Below are 18902 nucleotides of genomic sequence, written 5' to 3'. Positions count from 1 at the left end.
AGGAAGACCCTTTCTTTCCATGACATTTCACAGAGTCTTGACTATCAGACCACTCTGAGGAATAGGCTGGAACAGAGACAACACTAATTTAACAATGGGTGGGGAACCATCAATCAGGACTATTCAATTATATATACCTCTTGCCTTCTATTTAAGGTTAAACCTCATGTTAGAACCACAGACACAGATCTGGGGAGTTAATGGACACTTTTGGTTGCTCTCCCTTCCAACATGGCCATAGTGACTAAATCTCTGCTTGTCACCCAGATCGGTATATTGAGGACAGGAAATCCAGTCTAGGATCTTAGGGCTGCCACAGGTTACTTTGACCTCAAAAATTCCAGTAACATTTCTTTAATTTATTCCAAGCCATATTTTCCCAATTCTCTAGAAATTTAAATGTGGACTGAACACGATATATGTGTGTGTGTGTGTGTGTGTGTGTGTGAATTTTTGTTAATTGTGAAAATAAGCATTGTGACCACACAAGAAAAATCACCCTTTTTCTCTCTCCTCGGGTTCATTCTGAACAAATGGCGCTGACATGAAAATAGAGATTTGCTTCACAGCAGCAAAAGATACAGGGCAAGGCAGACAGGGCCTTGACAAAGCCAGAATTCCTAAGAAATGTATAGCAGTTGTTGAACCCACCTGATGGTGATGGAAAACTTACATTCTCTACTTTTGTGTGCCAATTAAAAGTTTTAAAGGCACATTGTTCTTTCTTGAGGCATTGGTTCTTTGTCTTGCCTTGGTGCCTTGGGCAACAGAATGGCACCATCCTATTCTTCATTGTGTAAAGTGGCTTCCTTGCCAGAGGTGCTGGTGTGAATGATAGGTATGAATTGCAGATGTGGCTGAAACAAAGGCCCCTCATGAGCCCTTGGAGCCACTAATGTGGGTCTAAGACAAAGAAGGGAGCTCAGAGTGACCAGAATCCTGGCACTAGTAGCCTCCAGCTGTGAGCTGCCTCTCTCTGCCCCAGGGTGCTATTCTGCTAAGTAGTATCCTGTGTCTTCAGTTTCTAAGCAGCTTTTTGGGATAAACAGCCCGTAACATTCCCCTACTCCCTAAATCCATTTTTGAAGTGGTGTGATCTTCATGTGTTTGTGGTTTCAGCCAGTAGCAAACCTAGGGTCTCATGCATGCTAAACCTGCTCTCTCTATCCTTGGGCTAGATCCCCCAGCTCTGTTATTACTATTGTTTTTAATATCAATGTGTATTCTTGTTTAGATTTTATATTGTATTTGTTTAAATTTATATTTTAATGGTTTGTGTGCATGTGCACATGCACACATGCACGCACGCAAACACACACACACATGCACACACCTGTGAGTAAGGTCCCCAAGGAGGCCAGAAAAGGAAGTCAGATCACCTGGTTGGAGTTATAAGTGTTTATGAGGCACAGGTGTACACCACAGTGCCAGAGATTTCTTTCTTACTTGATGTGTTAATCAAGATTAGAAGTAGGGCTCTTCCGGTCAGAAAAGCACCAGGGTAGCTAGGGCTCAGGGTGGGCTGACACCCGCCAGCTACCCACGACCCCCGCCACAGGATTTTGAGACTGCTGGTGAGTGGAACACAGCTTCTGCTCCAGTCCAATCACACGGGACCTGAGACTGCTCTGGTTGGGGAGAGAGAAATCCGGCCTACATAGGGCCACAAGCCTCTTCCGGTCAGAAAAGCACCGGGGCAGCTGGGGCGCAGGGTCGGCTGACACTCGCCAGCTACCCACAACACCCGCCACAGGATCTTAAGACTTCTGGAGAGTGGAACACAGCTTCTGCTCCAATCCAATTGCGCGCGGGACCTGAGACTGCATTAGTTAGGGAAGCAGAAAACCGGCCTGAGTAGGACCACAGGCTTCTTCCGGCTGGACCAGCACCGGGGTACTGCCAGCTACCCACGACCCCCGCCACAGGATTTTGAGACTGCTGGTGAGTGGAACACAGCTTCTGCTCCAATCTTTAAAAAGTGACAACAACAACAACTAACCCCAGAGATTACCAGATGGCGAAAGGTAAACGTAATAATCTTAATAACAGAAACCAAGACCACTCACCATCATCAGAACCCAGCACTCCCACTTCGCCCAGTCCAGGGCACCCCAACACACCGGAAAAGCTAGACACGGATCTAAAAGCATATCTCCTGATGATGGTAGAGGACTTCAAGAAGGACTTTAATAACACACTTAAAGAAATACAAAGGAACACTGGTAAACAGGTAGAAGACAATAAAGAGGAAGCACAAAAATTTTTTAAAGAATTGCAGGAGAACACTGCTAAAGAGTTACAAATCCTTAAAGAAAAACAGGATAACCTAATCAAACAGGTAGAAGTCCTTAATGAAAAACAGGAAAACACATCCAAACAGATGATGGAAATGAACAAAACCATACTAGACCTAAAAAGGGAAGTAGACACAATAAAGAAAACCCAAAATGAGGCAACACTGGAGATAGAATCCCTAGGAAAGAAATCTGGAACCATAGATACCAGCATCAGCAACAAAATACAAGAGATGGAAGAGAGAATCTCAGGTGCAGAAGATTCCATAGAGAACATCGGCACAACAATCAAGGAAAATGTAAAATGCAAAAAGATCCTAACTCAAAACATCCAAGAAATACAGGACACAATGAGAAGACCAAACCTACGAAAATTGGAGTGGATGAGAATGAAGATTTTCAACTCAAAGGACCAGCAAACATCTTCAACAAAATTATAGAAAAAAACTTCCCAAATCTAAAGAAAGAGATGCCCATGAACATACAAGAAGCCTACAGAACTCCAAATAGACTGGACCAGAAAAGAAATACCTCCCGACACATAATAATCAGAACAACAAATGCTCTAAATAAAGATAGAATACTAAAAGCAGTAAGAGAAAAAGGCCAAGTAACATATAAAGGCAAGCCTATCAGAATTACACCAGATTTTTCACCATAGACTATGAAAGCCAGAAGATCCTGGACGGATGTTATACAGACACTAAAAGAACACAAATTCCAGCCCAGGCTACTATACCCAGCCAAACTCTCAATTAACATAGATGGAGAAACCAAAGTATTCCACGACAAAACCAAATTCACACATTATCTCTCCACGAATCCAGCCCTTCAAAGGATAATAACAGAAAAAAACCAATACAAGGACAGGAACCACGCCCTAGAAACAACAAGAAGGTAATCCCTCAACAAACCTAAAAGAAGACAGCCACAAGAACAGAATGCCAACTTTAACAACAAAAATAATAGGAAACAACAATTACTTTTCCTTAATATCTCTTAATATCAATGGACTCAACTCCCCGATAAAAAGACATAGACTAACAAACTGGCTACACAAACAAGACCCAACATTTTGCTGCTTACAGGAAACTCATCTCAGAGAAAAAGATAGACACTACCTCAGAATGAAAGGCTGGAAAACAATTTTCCAAGCAAATGGTATGAAGAAACAAGCTGGAGTAGCCATTCTAATATCTGATAAGATTGACTTCCAACCCAAAGTCATTAAAAAAGACAGGGAGGGACACTTCATACTCATCAAAGGTAAAATCCTCCAAGAGGAACTATCAATCCTGAATATCTATGCTCCAAATACAAAGGCAGCCACATTCATTAAAGAAACTTTAGTAAATCTCAAAGCACACATTGTACCTCATACAATAATAGTGGGAGACTTCAACACACCACTTTCACCAATGGACAGATCATGGAAACAGAAACGAAACAGGGACACAGAGAAACTAAGAGAAATTATGAATCAAATGGATCTGGCAGATATCTACAGAACATTCTATCCTAAAACAAAAGGATATACCTTCTTCTCAGGACCTCATGGTACCTTCTCCAAAATTGACCACATAATTGGTCATAAAACAGGCCTCAACAGATACAAAAATATTGAAATTGTCCCATGCATCCTATCAGATCACCATGGACTAAGGCTGATCTTCAATAACAAAATAAATAATAGAAAGCCAACCTTCACGTGGAAACTGAACAACACTCTTCTCAATGATACCTTGGTCAAGGAAGGAATAAAGAAAGAAATTAAGGACTTTTTAGAGTTCAATGAAAATGAAGCCACAACATACCCAAACTTATGGGACGCAATGAAAGCATTTCTAAGAGGAAAACTCATAGCTCTGAGTGCCTCCAAAAGGAAACTAGAGAGAGCACACATTAGCAGCTTGACAACATACCTAAAAGCACTAGAACAAAAGGAAGCAAATTCACCCAAGAGGAGTAGACGGCAGGAAATAATCAAACTCAGGGGTGAAATCAACCAAGTGGAAACAAGAAAAACTATTCAAAGAATCAACCAATCAAGGAGCTGGTTCTTTGAGAAAATCAACAAGATAGATAAACCCTTAGCCAGACTCACTAGAGGGCACAGGGAAAGCATCCTAATTAACAAAATCAGAAATGAAAAAGGAGACATAACAACAGATCCTGAAGACATCCAAAACACCATCAGATCCTTCTACCAAAGGCTATACTCAACAAAACTGGAGAACCTGGATGAAATGGAGAAGTTCCTAGACAGATACCAGGTACCAAAGTTGAATCAAGATCAGGTTAATGATCTAAACAGCCCTATATCCCCCAAAGAAATAGAAGCAGTCATTAATAGTCTCCCAACTAAAAAAAGCCCAGGACCAGATGGGTTTAGTGCAGAGTTTTATCAGACCTTCAAAGAAGATCTAATCCCAGTTCTTCACAAACTATTCCACAAAATAGAAACAGAAGGTACTCTACCCAACTCATTCTATGAAGCCACAATTACTCTGATACCTAAACCACAAAAAGACCCAACAAAGATAGAAAACTTCAGATCAATATCCCTTATGAATATTGATGCAAAAATCCTCAATAAAGTTCTTGCTAACCGAATCTAAGAACACATCAAAACAATCATCCATCCTGACCAAGTAGGTTTCATCCCAGGGATGCAGGGATGGTTCAATATACGGAAATCCATCAACGTAATCCAGTATATAAACAAACTCAAAGACAAAAACCACATGGTCATCTCGTTAGATGCGGAAAAAGCATTTGACAAGATCCAACACCCATTCATGATAAAAGTCTTGGAAAGATCAGGAATTCAAGGCCCATACCTAAACATGATAAAAGCAATCTACAGCAAACCAGTAGCCAACATCAAAGTAAATGGTGAGAAGCTTGAAGCAATCCTTCTAAAATCAGGGACTAGACAAGGCTGTCCACTTTCTCCATACCTATTCAACATTGTACTTGAAGTCCTAGCCAGAGCAATTCGACAACAAAAGGAGATCAAAGGGATACAAATTGGAAAAGATGAAGTCAAAATATCACTCTTTGCAGATGATATGATAGTATATATAAGTGACCCTAAAAATTCCACCAGAGAACTCCTAAGCCTGATAAACAGCTTCGGTGAAGTAGCTGGATATAAAATTAACTCAAACAAATCAATGGCCTTTCTCTACACAAAGAATAAACAGGCTGAGAAAGAAATTAGGGAAACAACACCTTTCTCAATAGTCACAAATAATATAAAATATCTTGGCGTGACTCTAACTAAGGAAGTGAAAGATCTGTATAATAAAAACTTCAAGTCTCTGAAGAAAGAAATTATAGAAGATCTCAGAAGATGGAAAGATCTCCCATGCTCATGGATTGGCAGGATCAACATTGTAAAAATGGCTATCTTGCCAAAAGCAATCTACAGATTCAATGCAATCCCCATCAAAATTCCAAATCAATTCTTCAACGAATTAGAAAGTGCAATCTGCAAATTCATCTGGAATAACAAAAAACCTAGGATAGCAAAAACTCTTCTCAAGGATAAAAGAACCTCTGGTGGAATCACCATGCCGGACCTAAAGCTCTACTACAGAGCAATTGTGATAAAAACTGCATGGTACTGGTATAGTGACAGACAAATAGACCAATGGAATAGAATTGAAGACCCAGAAATGAACCCACACACCTATGGTCACTTGATCTTCGACAAGGGAGCTAAAAACATCCAGTGGAAGAAAGACAGCATTTTCAACAAATGGTGCTGGCACAACTGGTTGTTAACATGTAGAAGAATGCGAATCGATCCATTCCTATCTCCTTGTACTAAGGTCAAGTCTAAGTGGATCAAGGAACTTCACATAAAACCAGAGACACTGAAACTTATAGAGGAGAAAGTAGGGAAAAGCCTTGAAGATATGGGCACAGGGGAAAAATTCCTGAATAGAACAGTAATGGCTTGTGCTGTAAGATCGAGAATTGACAAATGGGACCTCATGAAACTACAAAGCTTCTGCAAGGCTAAAGACACCATCAATAAGACAAAAAAACCACCAACAGATTGGGAAAGGATCTTCACCTATCCTAAATCAGATAAGGGACTAATATCCAATATATATAAAGAACTCAAGAAGGTGGACTCCAGAAAGTCAAATAACCCCATTAAAAAATGGGGCTCAGAACTGAACAAAGAATTCTCACCTGAGGAATACCGAATGGCAGAGAAGCACCTGAAAAAATGTTCAATATCTTTAATCATCAGGGAAATGCAAATCAAAACAACCCTGAGATTCCACCTCACACCAGTCAGAATGGCTAAGATCAAAAATTTAGGTGACAGAAGATGCTGGAGCGGATGTGGAGAAAGAGGAACACTCCTCCATTGTTGGTGGGATTGCAAGCTTGTACAACCACTCTGGAAATCAGTCTGGCGGTTCCTCAGAAAATTGGACATAGTACTACCGGAGGATCCAGCAATACCTCTTCTGGGCATATATCCAGAAGATGTCCCAACCGGTAAAAAGGACACATGCTCCACTATGTTCATAGCAGCCCTATTTATAATAGCCAGAAGCTGGAAAGAACCCAGATGTCCCTCAACAGAGGAATGGATACAGAAATTATGGTACATTTACACAATGGAGTATTACTCAGCTATTAAAAAGAATGAATTTATGAAATTCCTAGCCAAATGGATGAACCTGGAGGGCATCATCTTGAGTGAAGTAACACAATCACAAAAGAACTCACACAATATGTATTCACTGATAAGTGGATATTAGCCAAAAACTTAGGATACCCAAGATATAAGATACAATTTACTAAACGCATGAAACTCAAGAAGAATGAAGACCAAAGTGTGGACACTGTGCACCTTCTTAGAATTGGGAACAAAACACCCAGGGAAGGAGTTACAGAGACAAAATTCGTAGCTGTGATGAAAGGATGGACCATTTAGAGACTGCTGTATCCAGGGATCCATCCCATAAGCAGCTTCTAAACGCTGACACCATTGCATACACTAGCAAGATTTTGCTGAAAGGACCCAAATATAGCTGTCTCTTGTGAGACGATGCCGGGGCCTAGCAAACACAGGAGTGGATGTTCACAGTCAGCTATTGGATGTATCACAGGGCTCCCAATGGAGAAGCTAGAGAAAGTACCCAAGGAGCTAAAGGGATCTGCAACCCTATTGTTGGAACAACATGATGTACTAACCAGAACCCCGGAGCTCTTGTCTCTAGCTGCATATGTATCGAAAGATGACCTAGTCGGCCATCAATGGAAAGAGAGGCCCATTGGACTTGCAAACTTTATATGCCCCAATATAGGGGAATGCCAGGGCCAAAAGAATGGGAATGGGTGGGTAGGAAAGTGGGGGGCGCTATGGGGGACTTTTGGGATAGCATTGGAAATGTAATTGAGGAAAATATGTAATAAAAATATTAAAAATTAAAAAAAAAGATTAGAAGTAGGAACTCTACACATTGCAAGCCCTCGGTGCATGGCATGTACACATGCAGTAAACTCTCTCTCTCCCTCTCCCTCTCCCTCTCCCTCTCCCTCTCCCTCTCCCTCTCCCTCTCCCTCTCCCTCTCCCTCTCCCTCTCCCTCTCCCTCTCCCTCTCCCTCTCCCTCTCCCTCTCCCTCTCCCTCTCCCTCTCCCTCTCCCTCTCCCTCTCCCTCTCCCTCTCCCTCTCCCTCTCCCTCTCTCTCTCTCTCTCTCTCTCTCTCTCTCCCTCTCTCTCTCTCTCTCTCACACACACACACAGAGCTAAATTTTAAAAAGGGAATAGAGGGCCTTAACCACACTCCAATTAATTTTTGGAGGGTTAATTTTTCTCCTGCTAGAGGGAAGTAGTGGCTACCTCTTTGGGTGGATATTAGTGGGACAGTTCCCTCACCTTGATGCAGGTGACCTGCATGTGACCACAAACCAGGAGACTTTCTCCCTGGTTACAGAAGCCTGAGAGCTATCATAGGAATGAAGATAAAGGGCCAGTTATCACAGGAGCCCTAGGATCACCAGGCTCTCCCAACCCTTCTTCTCTCCCAAATCCATTCAACAAGTCAACTCTTCCCCAAGATCACCAGAGTACTTTGTGCACCCTAGAGTCCTAGTTAAGTAAGACCTTAGATGAAGGTTTAAAGATAATGCAGTGACATGTTTCTGCTCAAAAGGTATTTCTGATTATAAAAGTAACTTATGCACAATGCAGAAGATGGACAAAAACCAATGTGGAATAGTATTCAGAAGCAGGAGACCCAAAAGAGAGAAACCAATGAACCTGATAACCCTATTACTCAAAGACAAAGTATTTAGCTGAGATGTGAATTCAACTTAACATCCAGTTTTTGGCATAGTGTTTTGGTTTTTAACTTAACATGACACCATATATCATTTCTTGGTTTTCAATAAGAACCTCTCAAATACGATTTTAATAATTCATAATGTTCTGACTTATGGATATACTGCGGTTCTCTAAAATTTCCAGCATCATTTCATATTCCAGCTCTCTCAAAATTCCCTGTATAGTAATGAGTATTATCTTGAACATCTTTGTTCATAAATCTTGATTCTTTCTGTAGGCTTCATTCCCAGAAGAGTACTTATCATTTCAAAAGGAATGAACATTTAAAAAGCTCCACAGACCTGGTGCCAGAATCATCTTTGCATAAGATTATGCCAACTTATATTCCACTGGTGTCCTTTTTAATCTTCATTTTTTGCTAATCTACATCAATTGTACAGAATAATGGGTTTATTTGTGCCATTTTCATGCATACAATTAACCCATTTTGTTCATATTCATCTCTGTTCTGTGCTTTTGGTGGGGGTGGGGTGAGAGAGGGTTGCATAATATATCCTGATTGGTCTTGGAGTGACTAGCATAGGTAGGTTGACTTTGAACTCACAGCATCCCTTCTTCCTCAGCCTCCCAAGTGCTGAGACCTTGACAAGGATGTGTCACTACCCTTGGCTTTCCCACCAATGGTTTTTAGTGGGATTTCAAAAAATGGTTAATGAAAAGGAAGATCTCATTGCTCATCTGCTGAATTTCATTGAGTTACATTGACCCAGTTTCCTGAATTCTGAATGTACTTTGTATTAGTGTTTTCTCAGATTTATACCAAGACTTCATATATTAAAGATATTAATCTTGTATTATATTAGATCACAGTCCTTAGCCTACTTAGTCATTAGCTTCATGTAGCTTTGCTCATTTCAAATGCTTTTTAAAATTTTTACATGCCTATAATCCTAGTGTTTCAGAGGTGGAGGCAGATCAAGAAGAGCCCAAGGTCAGGCTAACCGATACAACTTTTTTTTTTTTTTTTTACTTTGGTTCTCATTTTTTTATTAGGTATTTTCTTCATTTACATTTCAAATGCTATCCCAAAAGCCCCCCATACCCTCCCTCCCCCACTCCCCTACCCACCTACTCCCACTTCTTGGCCCTGGCGTTCCCTTGTACTGAGGCACATAAAGTTTGCAAGACCAAGGGCTCCGGGGGTACTGGTTAGTTCATATTGTTGTTCGAACTTCAAGTCTCCGATACAACTATTTTGAATCCAGCTGGGATACTTGAGACCTTTCCTGAACACTGAAAATACCCCCAAATATTTTACATTGTTCAAAGCTTTTGAAGTCCTCTCTCCCCACTCCCATGTTAGACAATTATTCTTTTGGGATAATGTTTTGGCTTCCAATCCTGTGTCTAATAGCACCGCAGTGCTTTCCTTTGCCACCTTTAATTGATGTAGTTTAATTACATTTGTTTATTTGTGTGTGCATGCACAGGAAGGGAGTCCATGCCACAGCATGCCCGTGTGGAGGTCATTTCTCTCTTTTCACTGTGTGGGTTCCAGGGATCAAGCTAGGCTTGATTGGTATATTTTTAATTTTCTCTTTAAATTTTATCTTTTGGTTTGTTTTAGATTTTTTTTTTTTTTTAGACAGGGTTTCTCTGTGTAGCCCTGGCTGTCCTGGCACTCACTTTGTAGACCAGGCTGGCCTCAAACTCAGAAATCCGCCTGCCTCTCCCTCCCGAGTGCTGGGATTAAAAGCATGCGCCACCACGCCCGGCTTAATTTTTTTTTTTTTAATAGGTAGCACATGAGCTGATTTATTTGTATTGTGTGTGGTATTTGCCTGTTTCTTTTCTTTTCTTTTCTTTTCTTTTCTTTTCTTTTCTTTTCTTTAATTTTCTTTTCTCTTTTTAACTCACTGGTAATTTAGTAGAAGGTGTTTCTTCATTTTGTTACTGTTTCCTCTTCATTAAACTTTGTATTGATATGATTACCATTCAGTTTATGAACTGTAGTCCTAAAATCTATATTTTCCTAGTTTTGAATGAAGACTAAAAACAGATTTTTTAAAATCTAACTAATGATTAAGTAGGTCTTATTTTTGTTTGTTCATATCCCACAGATTTCTGGCTTCACTAATTTGATCTAAGGTTTAAAAACTCAGACAATTAATATGTTATTTATTGTGTAAAATAATCGTGTTCAAGATCTGAGGTGGTTATATTCTTTGTGTGTATGATTCTTTAATTCTTTTACCCACCCCAATCATTCATATTTACATAGTTTTTGTTTAAAATTCAATGTTCAGTAATACAATTGAGAATCACAATCAAAACAATTATTTTTCATGCGTCTATTACCTAATTGGCTTCTAAATGTATTGCCCAGGTTTTTACGATATGATGAAAAAATTAAAATAGAATAGATAAGACCAGAACCATGGCTCAGTGGTTAAGGAGCAATCTGGCTCTCAGCACCTACGTCTAATGAGTCATGTCCATTTATAACTCTGGCTCCAAGTAATTAAGCCTCTTTCCCTAGACTCTATGGGCGCTATACTCATGTGGCATATGCACAGAAATATACATACTTACATATAAATAGATATTTAATAACATAAAACAAAGTATGCATATGAGAATCACCCAGAGAGCTTTTGGTATCTCCCCATTAACCAGTTTACATCTCATTTAGAGAATTTCACTGAAGCTGTCCAGGATAACCTTTGCATGACATCTCTCTAGCCTCAGTTCTGTGGTTTTCTGAGAGCTGTACACTGGGAACTGTCAGAGAACAAGGTGTTGGAGAATATTGAAAGGTTGGCTTTAAAGACCTTTATTTAGGAAAGGTCTCCTGGGAATAAAAAGTCTTTTTGGGTTTCCAATCAGTCCAGATGATGATGACAAAACACCTCTTGACTCCCCTCCATCTTCTACCTGAACCCCTAGCTGAGAATGGTTAGTACTGTTGAAGGAGAACAAGGCTTAGAAACTGGCCTCAAATCCAGCAATACCTCTCCTGGGCATATATCCAGAAGATGTCCCAACCGGTAAAAAGGACACATGCTCCACTATGTTCATAGCAGCCCTATTTATAATAGCCAGAAGCTGGAAAGAACCCAGATGTCCCTCAACAGAGGAATGGATACAGAAATTATGGTACATTTACACAATGGAGTACTACTCAGCTATTAAAAAGAATGAATTTATGAAATTCATAGCCAAATGGATGGACCTGGAGGGCATCATCTTGAGTGAAGTAACACAATCACAAAAGAACTCACACAATATGTATTCACTGATAAGTGGATATTAGCCCAAAACTTAGGATACCCAAGATATAAGATACAATTTGCTAAACGCATGAAACTCAAGAAGAATGAAGACCAAAGTGTGGACACTGTGCCCCTTCTTAGAATTGGGAACAAAACACCCAGGGAAGGAGTTACAGAGACAAAGTTCGGAGCTGTGATGAAAGGATGGACCATCTAGAGACTGCCGTATCCAGGGATCCTTCCCATAAGCAGCTTCTAAATGCTGACACCATTGCATACACTAGCAAGATTTTGCTGAAAGGACCCAAATATAACTGTCTCTTGTGAGACGATGCCGGGGCCTAGCAAACACAGGAGTGGATGTTCACAGTCAGCTATTGGATGTATCACAGGGCTCCCTATGCAGAAGCTAGAGAAAGTACCCAAGGAGCTAAAGGGATCTGCAACCCTATTGTTGGAACAACATGATGTACTAACCAGAACCCCGGAGCTCTTGTCTCTAGCTGCATATGTATCGAAAGATGGCCTAGTCGGCCATCATTGGAAAGAGAGGCCCATTGGACTTGCAAACTTTATATGCCCCAATATAGGGGAATGCCAGGGCCAAAAGAATGGGAATGGGTGGGTAGGGAAGTGGGGGGCGCTATGGGGGACTTTTGGGATAGCATTGGAAATGTAACTGAGGAAAATATGTAATAAAAATATTAAAAATTAAAAAAAAAGAAACTGGCCTCAAATCCGTGTGCTGCCTCTTCTTTCATCAGTTCTTAAAGAACGCCCTCGCTTCTTAGCTCCCAACTATTCCATTCGTAAAAATGGTTAGTTCTTCCTAGGACTGTAAATATAGACTGCCTATAAAGTACTGGGCACAGTGAAACACAGAGCTCAATAAAAATGTTTAGAATTACTATTATATCATTCTGTGTCTTTTGCTGTAGGACTCCTCTTTCATGACATCCGACTTTACTTTCTCCTCTTGGAATAAGCAAAGGTACAGTTGCAACCCATGTGCACCTCACGGGGAGACCCATTTCTTCCATAGGAACTTGTTGGCCAGTATTTTAACAAGCAGTGCTACCCAGTAGAACTTTGTACAATTATGGAAATGTTTTATGGTAAAGAATATGTAACTACCACTGCCATGTATGGTGAGACAATGAAATGGAGTTTTTAACTTTAATGAATTTAAATTTAAATAGCCATATGTGACTAGTGGCTACCATATTGGACAGTACAACTCTACAATGTCTGTTTCCTGCTTCAAAATGGCATGTTAGAAAAGAGAAAATTCAGTTAAATTTTGGGTTCCTACTTGAACTTTTTTTTTCATTTTTTATTAGATATTTTCTTTATATACATTGCAAATGCTATCCCGAAAGTTCCCTATACCCGCCCCCAGCCCTGCTCCCCTATCCACCCACTTCTGCTTCTTGGCCCTGGCATTCCCCTGTACTGGGGCATATAAAGTTTGCAATACCAAGGGGCCCCTCTTCCCAATGATGGCCAACTAGGCCATCTTCTGCTACATATGCAACTACAGACATGAGCTCTGGGGGTACTGGTTAGTTCATATTGTTGTTCCACCTATAGGGTTGCAGACCCGTTCAGCTCCTTGGGTGCTTTCTCTAGCTTCTCCATTGGGGGCCCTGTGTTCCATCTTATAGATGACTGTGAGCATCCACATCTGTATTTGCCAGGCACTGGCATAGCCTCATACAAGACAGCTAAAACAGGGTCCCTTCAGCAAAATCTCTCTGACATATGCAATAGTGACTGGGTTTGGTGGCTGATTATGGGATGGATCCCAGGGTGGGGTAGTCTCTGGATAGTCCATCCTTTCGTCTTAGCTCCAAACTTTGTCTCTGTAACTCCTTTCATGGGTATTTTGTTCCCTATTCTAAGGAGGAATGAAGTATTTACCCATTGGTCTTCCCTCTTCTTGATTTTCTTGTGTTTTGCAAATTGTATCTTGGGTGTTCTATGTTTCTGGGCTAATATCCACTTATCAGTGAGTGCATATCTAATGACTTCTTATTTGTTGACAAAATACCCACCTCTCTTCAAGACAGTTTCTCTTCACAAACATTCATGTTCTGGGAGGTATGATGGAATACTTCATTTACAAAAGCTAAGAGGCTTAGATGTCCAGCAACTAGAGTACATTCTTGGCCAATGCATATTTTTCCAGTTAAGCAACAGTAGCTATAGATTGAGTTGCATATGCTTTGGTCTAGTCTAAACTTTGCTTTTGTCCATGGTCTCTATGCAGGTGTTTTCATGGTAGCCTGCTGTCTGGTCGTTTTCTGATAACTCAGAGCCCTCTTGCCTGATGTATCTCCTACTCTCTAGCAGCACCTGCAGCAATGCCATTTTCTATCCATCTGCACTGCTTCTTGTATTAAAGGGACAGACAGTAAGGTCCACTGAGGCCAGTTCTTATATTTCAACCAGCAGCTACCATGTCTGGTGAATACCACACATAGACAGAGAAGAAGAAGCAGATATAATTAACATCATCATGCCAGTAAGAGTGGAAGGAAAAATGGATATATCATTTTAAACTTCATACCGAAAAAAAATGCAAAAACTTTTTATTAGCTATTTTCTTTATTTACATTTCAAATGTTATCCCCTTTCCTAGTTTCCTCTCCAAAAATCCCCTATTCCTCCCCACCCCTGCTCCCCAACCCACCCACTCCCGATTCCTGGCCCTGCCATTCCCCTATACTGGGGCATAGAACCTTCACAGGACCAAGGGCCTCTCCTCCCATTGCTGACCAACTAGGCCATCCTCTGCTACATATGCAGCTAGAACTTCAAGTTCCACCATGTGTTTTCTTTGATTGGTGGTTTAGTCCCTGAGAGTTCCGGAGTTACTGGTTAGTTCATATTGTTGTTCCTCCTATAGGGCTGCAAACCCCTTCAGCTCCTTGGGTACTTTCTCTAGCTCTTGCATTGGGGACCCTGTGCTCTGTCCAATGGATAACTGTAAGCATCCACTTCCGTATTTTCCAGGCACTGGCAGAGCCTCACAGGAGACAGCTATATCAGGCTCTTGTCAGCAAAATCTTGTTGTTATCAATGCCAAACTTTATACATCAACATTTATGACTTACAGACTAAAGAGACAGTGAAAGCAGAAATATCACTACAAAGATATTCCTGCCATTTGAATAAAAAGAAAAGGTTCTAGTAGCAAATTTTTACTTTAAAATATAAATGTATATTCTTTCTTACATTAAAATGAAACAAAACCCCTTGTGATCACATTTGACTTACTGATGAATGTTGGACTCAAGGTTCACCTACTGTAAATGAGAACTGGAGGTACTTTTGCCATTAAAGTGGGAGGCTGGCTAGTGTCAATGTACTATTTTTGAGAACAGAACAGCATTTTCTCTGAAAACATTAACTTGCCACATCTTATAAAAGTATTCCCCCCAGACGCCTATATCAGGATAGCACCGTCTCAGTTTTGCAGGTACAGAGTGGCTCATTTCTCTGTCTGGGGCTGGATAAAAGCTCCAGCAGTTCAAACTAAGGCTAACTTAAGAAATCTACTGATTTTTATCCAGTGCAGCTAAACCAGATGGATGGCATTAGCAACATCCAAGCCAATTCCACTTATTTTCCAACCCAAATTTAATAGGTGTGTGCACAGCATGCCTTTTTCACTTGTTAGCCTTGGGAGGAAGAAAAGGATGATAGTTTAGTACACCTCTTTTCTAAGTGTGAAATGCTTTCAAGTTCATAGGGAAAATGTTAAGTAAAAATGAATAAGGCATGCATATCCTCACTCCCCACATTAAGGCTTTATAGCATATGTCTTTCTTATATTTTCTTCTGAAGTTACCAATGCATTTGATTATGAAAAGCATGCTATTTATATGCAGAATTTTAAAATCTTGGATTCCTGTTTAAGACTATATCCACCCCACTGACAACTTCTAATATGCATTATTTATTTTATTGCTATGACAATTTCCTTTGCATGTGTACAAAACTGGCCATGCATGGTGTAACTGAAGCCTCACCCAAGAGAGTAGCCTAAAATCCTGCTAAGGGCAGATGAGTGATGTAGAAAAGGTGCCCAGCAGCCCAGCAGCCCAAGAGGAGATCCAAAGCTGTGGGCCGCTGCACTGCCAGGTGGAATGTTGGGAGGAGAGAGTCTGTTTCGAAAGATTAAATATATCAGAAAAGAGTGGGCAAAATGTGCCATATGGGCTAAAAATCTGGAGTCAGGCCTGATGGCATACCTCTGTGATCCCAGCACTCAGGAGCCTGAGGCAGGAGGGTCAAGCCAGCCTAGGATACACAGCAAGACGCTGAAGATAGAAAAAAGAAAAAGAAAGAGGAGAAAAGGAGGAGGAGGAGGAGGAGGAGGAGGAGGAGGAGGAGGAGGAGATATAAACCTCAAACCCCAGGCCATGTAGTTCATGGTACTGATAAAAATATCTATAACATGAATACTCATATTGTGTGTGTTTTGAGGTCCATTTAGAAATTCGAGTCCCCTGTGATGTCTGTTTTGAGTGTTAGAAGAAAAGCACAGGGCACTTTATGTGTTTGCAATCACCAGTTTGGCCCACAGTCCTCTGTTGGTTTCTGTATGTCTACGTTCTTTCACAGGGTTAGTTATCCCTCTTTGGGAAGGATCCCTGCTTCACTCAGCCTCTAAATTCTAAGAGAGTCATTGTGGCCAGTCCTTATCCTTCAATCACCCTGCAGCCTGTTCTTGCTTGATACATTTTGTACTGGACTACGTATTGGTTACATTTCTCTTTGTTGGGACACAACACCTGACATTCTGGCTCATCATTTGAGGGTACAGTGCATCATGAAGGGGCAATCAGGACATTATAAGAGCCTAAGGCAGTTGGATACATCAAATCCATATTCAGGAAGGATTGGTGAATGTTGGTGCCCAACTTTCTACTTTTTATTCAGTTCAGGACCCTAACCCATGGAATGCTGCTACTCACAGCATTTAATGTGGTAGTCTTCCCACCTAAATTTACCCAAACAAGAATGCTTTCACAGACATGCCCAGTCTGTTAGTCTCCTAGGTGAGTCTATATCAGTTAAATTGGCAATCAATATCAACTATCATAAGCTTCTTTCTGCTGCATATTCCTTTAGAGGACGAGATACCACAGCAAAGTCACTCACCCAGACATTAGAGAGGCAGCTCTCTGCATTCACAAACACCGTCCTTCAATCATTAGTGTATTATGCGGTACAAGTTGTTTCTCTTAGAATCTCAAGCTGTATTGCCAAATCACCTTTACCACTCCCAATCTCTTCTTTTCTCTGATTAATTCTCCCTGTCTGCAAATCCACTTGCTCTGGAATCAGCCTGCCTGATATATCTGTATAGACCATTTAAAGATTTATTTATTTTTACTTCCTCTGCATAAGTGTTTTACCTGAGAATATATGTGTGTCTATCCCAGGCAGGCCAGCTGCTTCTGGAGGCCAGAAGAAGATGGTGGAGCCCCTAGGCTGGGAGTTACAGACAACTAGCCACTATGTGGCAATGCTGAGACCTGAACCCAGGAACTCTGCAGGTATAGAAAGTGCTCTGGACCACTGAGCCATCTCCCCAGATCTCTCGGTAGAGATTTTGAATAGATCTCAAGCTGTGAGCTTACGCTGAAGCTTTTATTGCTTCAGGGTTCATGGGTGACAGGTATTGCACATCTCTGCTCCGAGGGTGGAAATGCACCACACATTAAGTCTCCGTGCTCGCATGACTGGACCTCTGCTATACAGACAAGGCCGGTTCCCTGCAGAGTGGGCTGGCTACGCAGCTGTTCACTCTCCTATTATTATTAACAATAAGCATCTTTTGCATAAATCTCTAGCAATCATTTGTGCCCCTGGTAATGTTTTCTGGAAGAGTCATAAAAGTGAAATTGTAATCACAAGGTATAAATGTTCCAAGGGGTCTATGTATTACTTTTTACAAAGGTAGTTCCAATTTTCAGTTCCATCTACCACAAAGTACAATAGAAACTGCACATTCTAGCAACATTCTTGAATTTCTGAGAGTATGAGGGCGATGGCTGCACTGATTACTTGAGCTAGAGCATAAAGGCCTAGCTATAAACTCTGGCTTTGAGACTGTGTGACTGGAATGGATAACTGAGACCTTCCCACCTCTCTTCTCCTCTTCCATCCTTTTTTTTTCTGTCCCCTTCCCTTCCCCTCCCTATCCCCCCCTCCCGCATCTCTAGCTTGACAGGCTCTTACCCTGCAGTCCTGGTTGGCCTCAAGATTGGAGCAATCCCTTTGTTTTACCCTAACAATTGCTTGAATTAGAGGCATCAGCCTTCATGCCTAGGCCACTTTTCAAAAATCTAGTTTCTTCACGGGTTGAAGATATTTTCTCAACAGAAATGCTGGAGCAAATATGTAAGACATACACCTCTAAGGGTTGACATGCATTCCCTTTGTGTGCTGCAGAGGGACCAGATGATTTTGGAGCCCAATGAGAGTTTACATTTTAATTACCAACAATGATCTGACAGACAGCTCTGACAGGTGACCTTCCCTGTGCTAGCTGAGTGAGAACAATCTTTTCTTTTTGCTTCTTTCTCCATTTCTGGGCCCATTTCCTTTTTCTACCCCTCCTCTTTCCCCTTTGCTTTTCTCTGTGAGTGATCAAGCATAAAGGCTATTTATTGGTGGAGGTTTTCCAGAAACCCTGGGACCACACCATACCAGCCTTCAGCAAGGTAAAACCCATGTGGAGAATGTAAAGCTTTGGGCTAGCATTGCTGTTTTACAGATGGTTCCCCAGTTTGGAATTCAGCTGACTGCCATACTTGCCAACAACAGCAAAGCAAGAATACAATTCAGCACCTCATTAATACCAATATTATTACATGTGTGGTTTTCATTTCACATTTAATATTTATTTTTCTCAGGAGGAGGCCAGGACTGAATTAAGCATGTTATAGTCATCCAGAAGTAAGGTCAGGAAGGTACTGGTCGATGGGGAGAGGCCAGGAGTTCTG

Source organism: Mus caroli, unplaced genomic scaffold (genome assembly GCF_978045245.1).
Source record: "Mus caroli unplaced genomic scaffold, Mus_caroli_1 scaffold_5, whole genome shotgun sequence".
In the NCBI taxonomy this organism is placed as follows: Eukaryota; Metazoa; Chordata; class Mammalia; order Rodentia; family Muridae; genus Mus; species Mus caroli.
The sequence above is the reverse complement of the archived record's forward strand: the minus strand, read 5'-3'. Positions refer to the sequence as shown.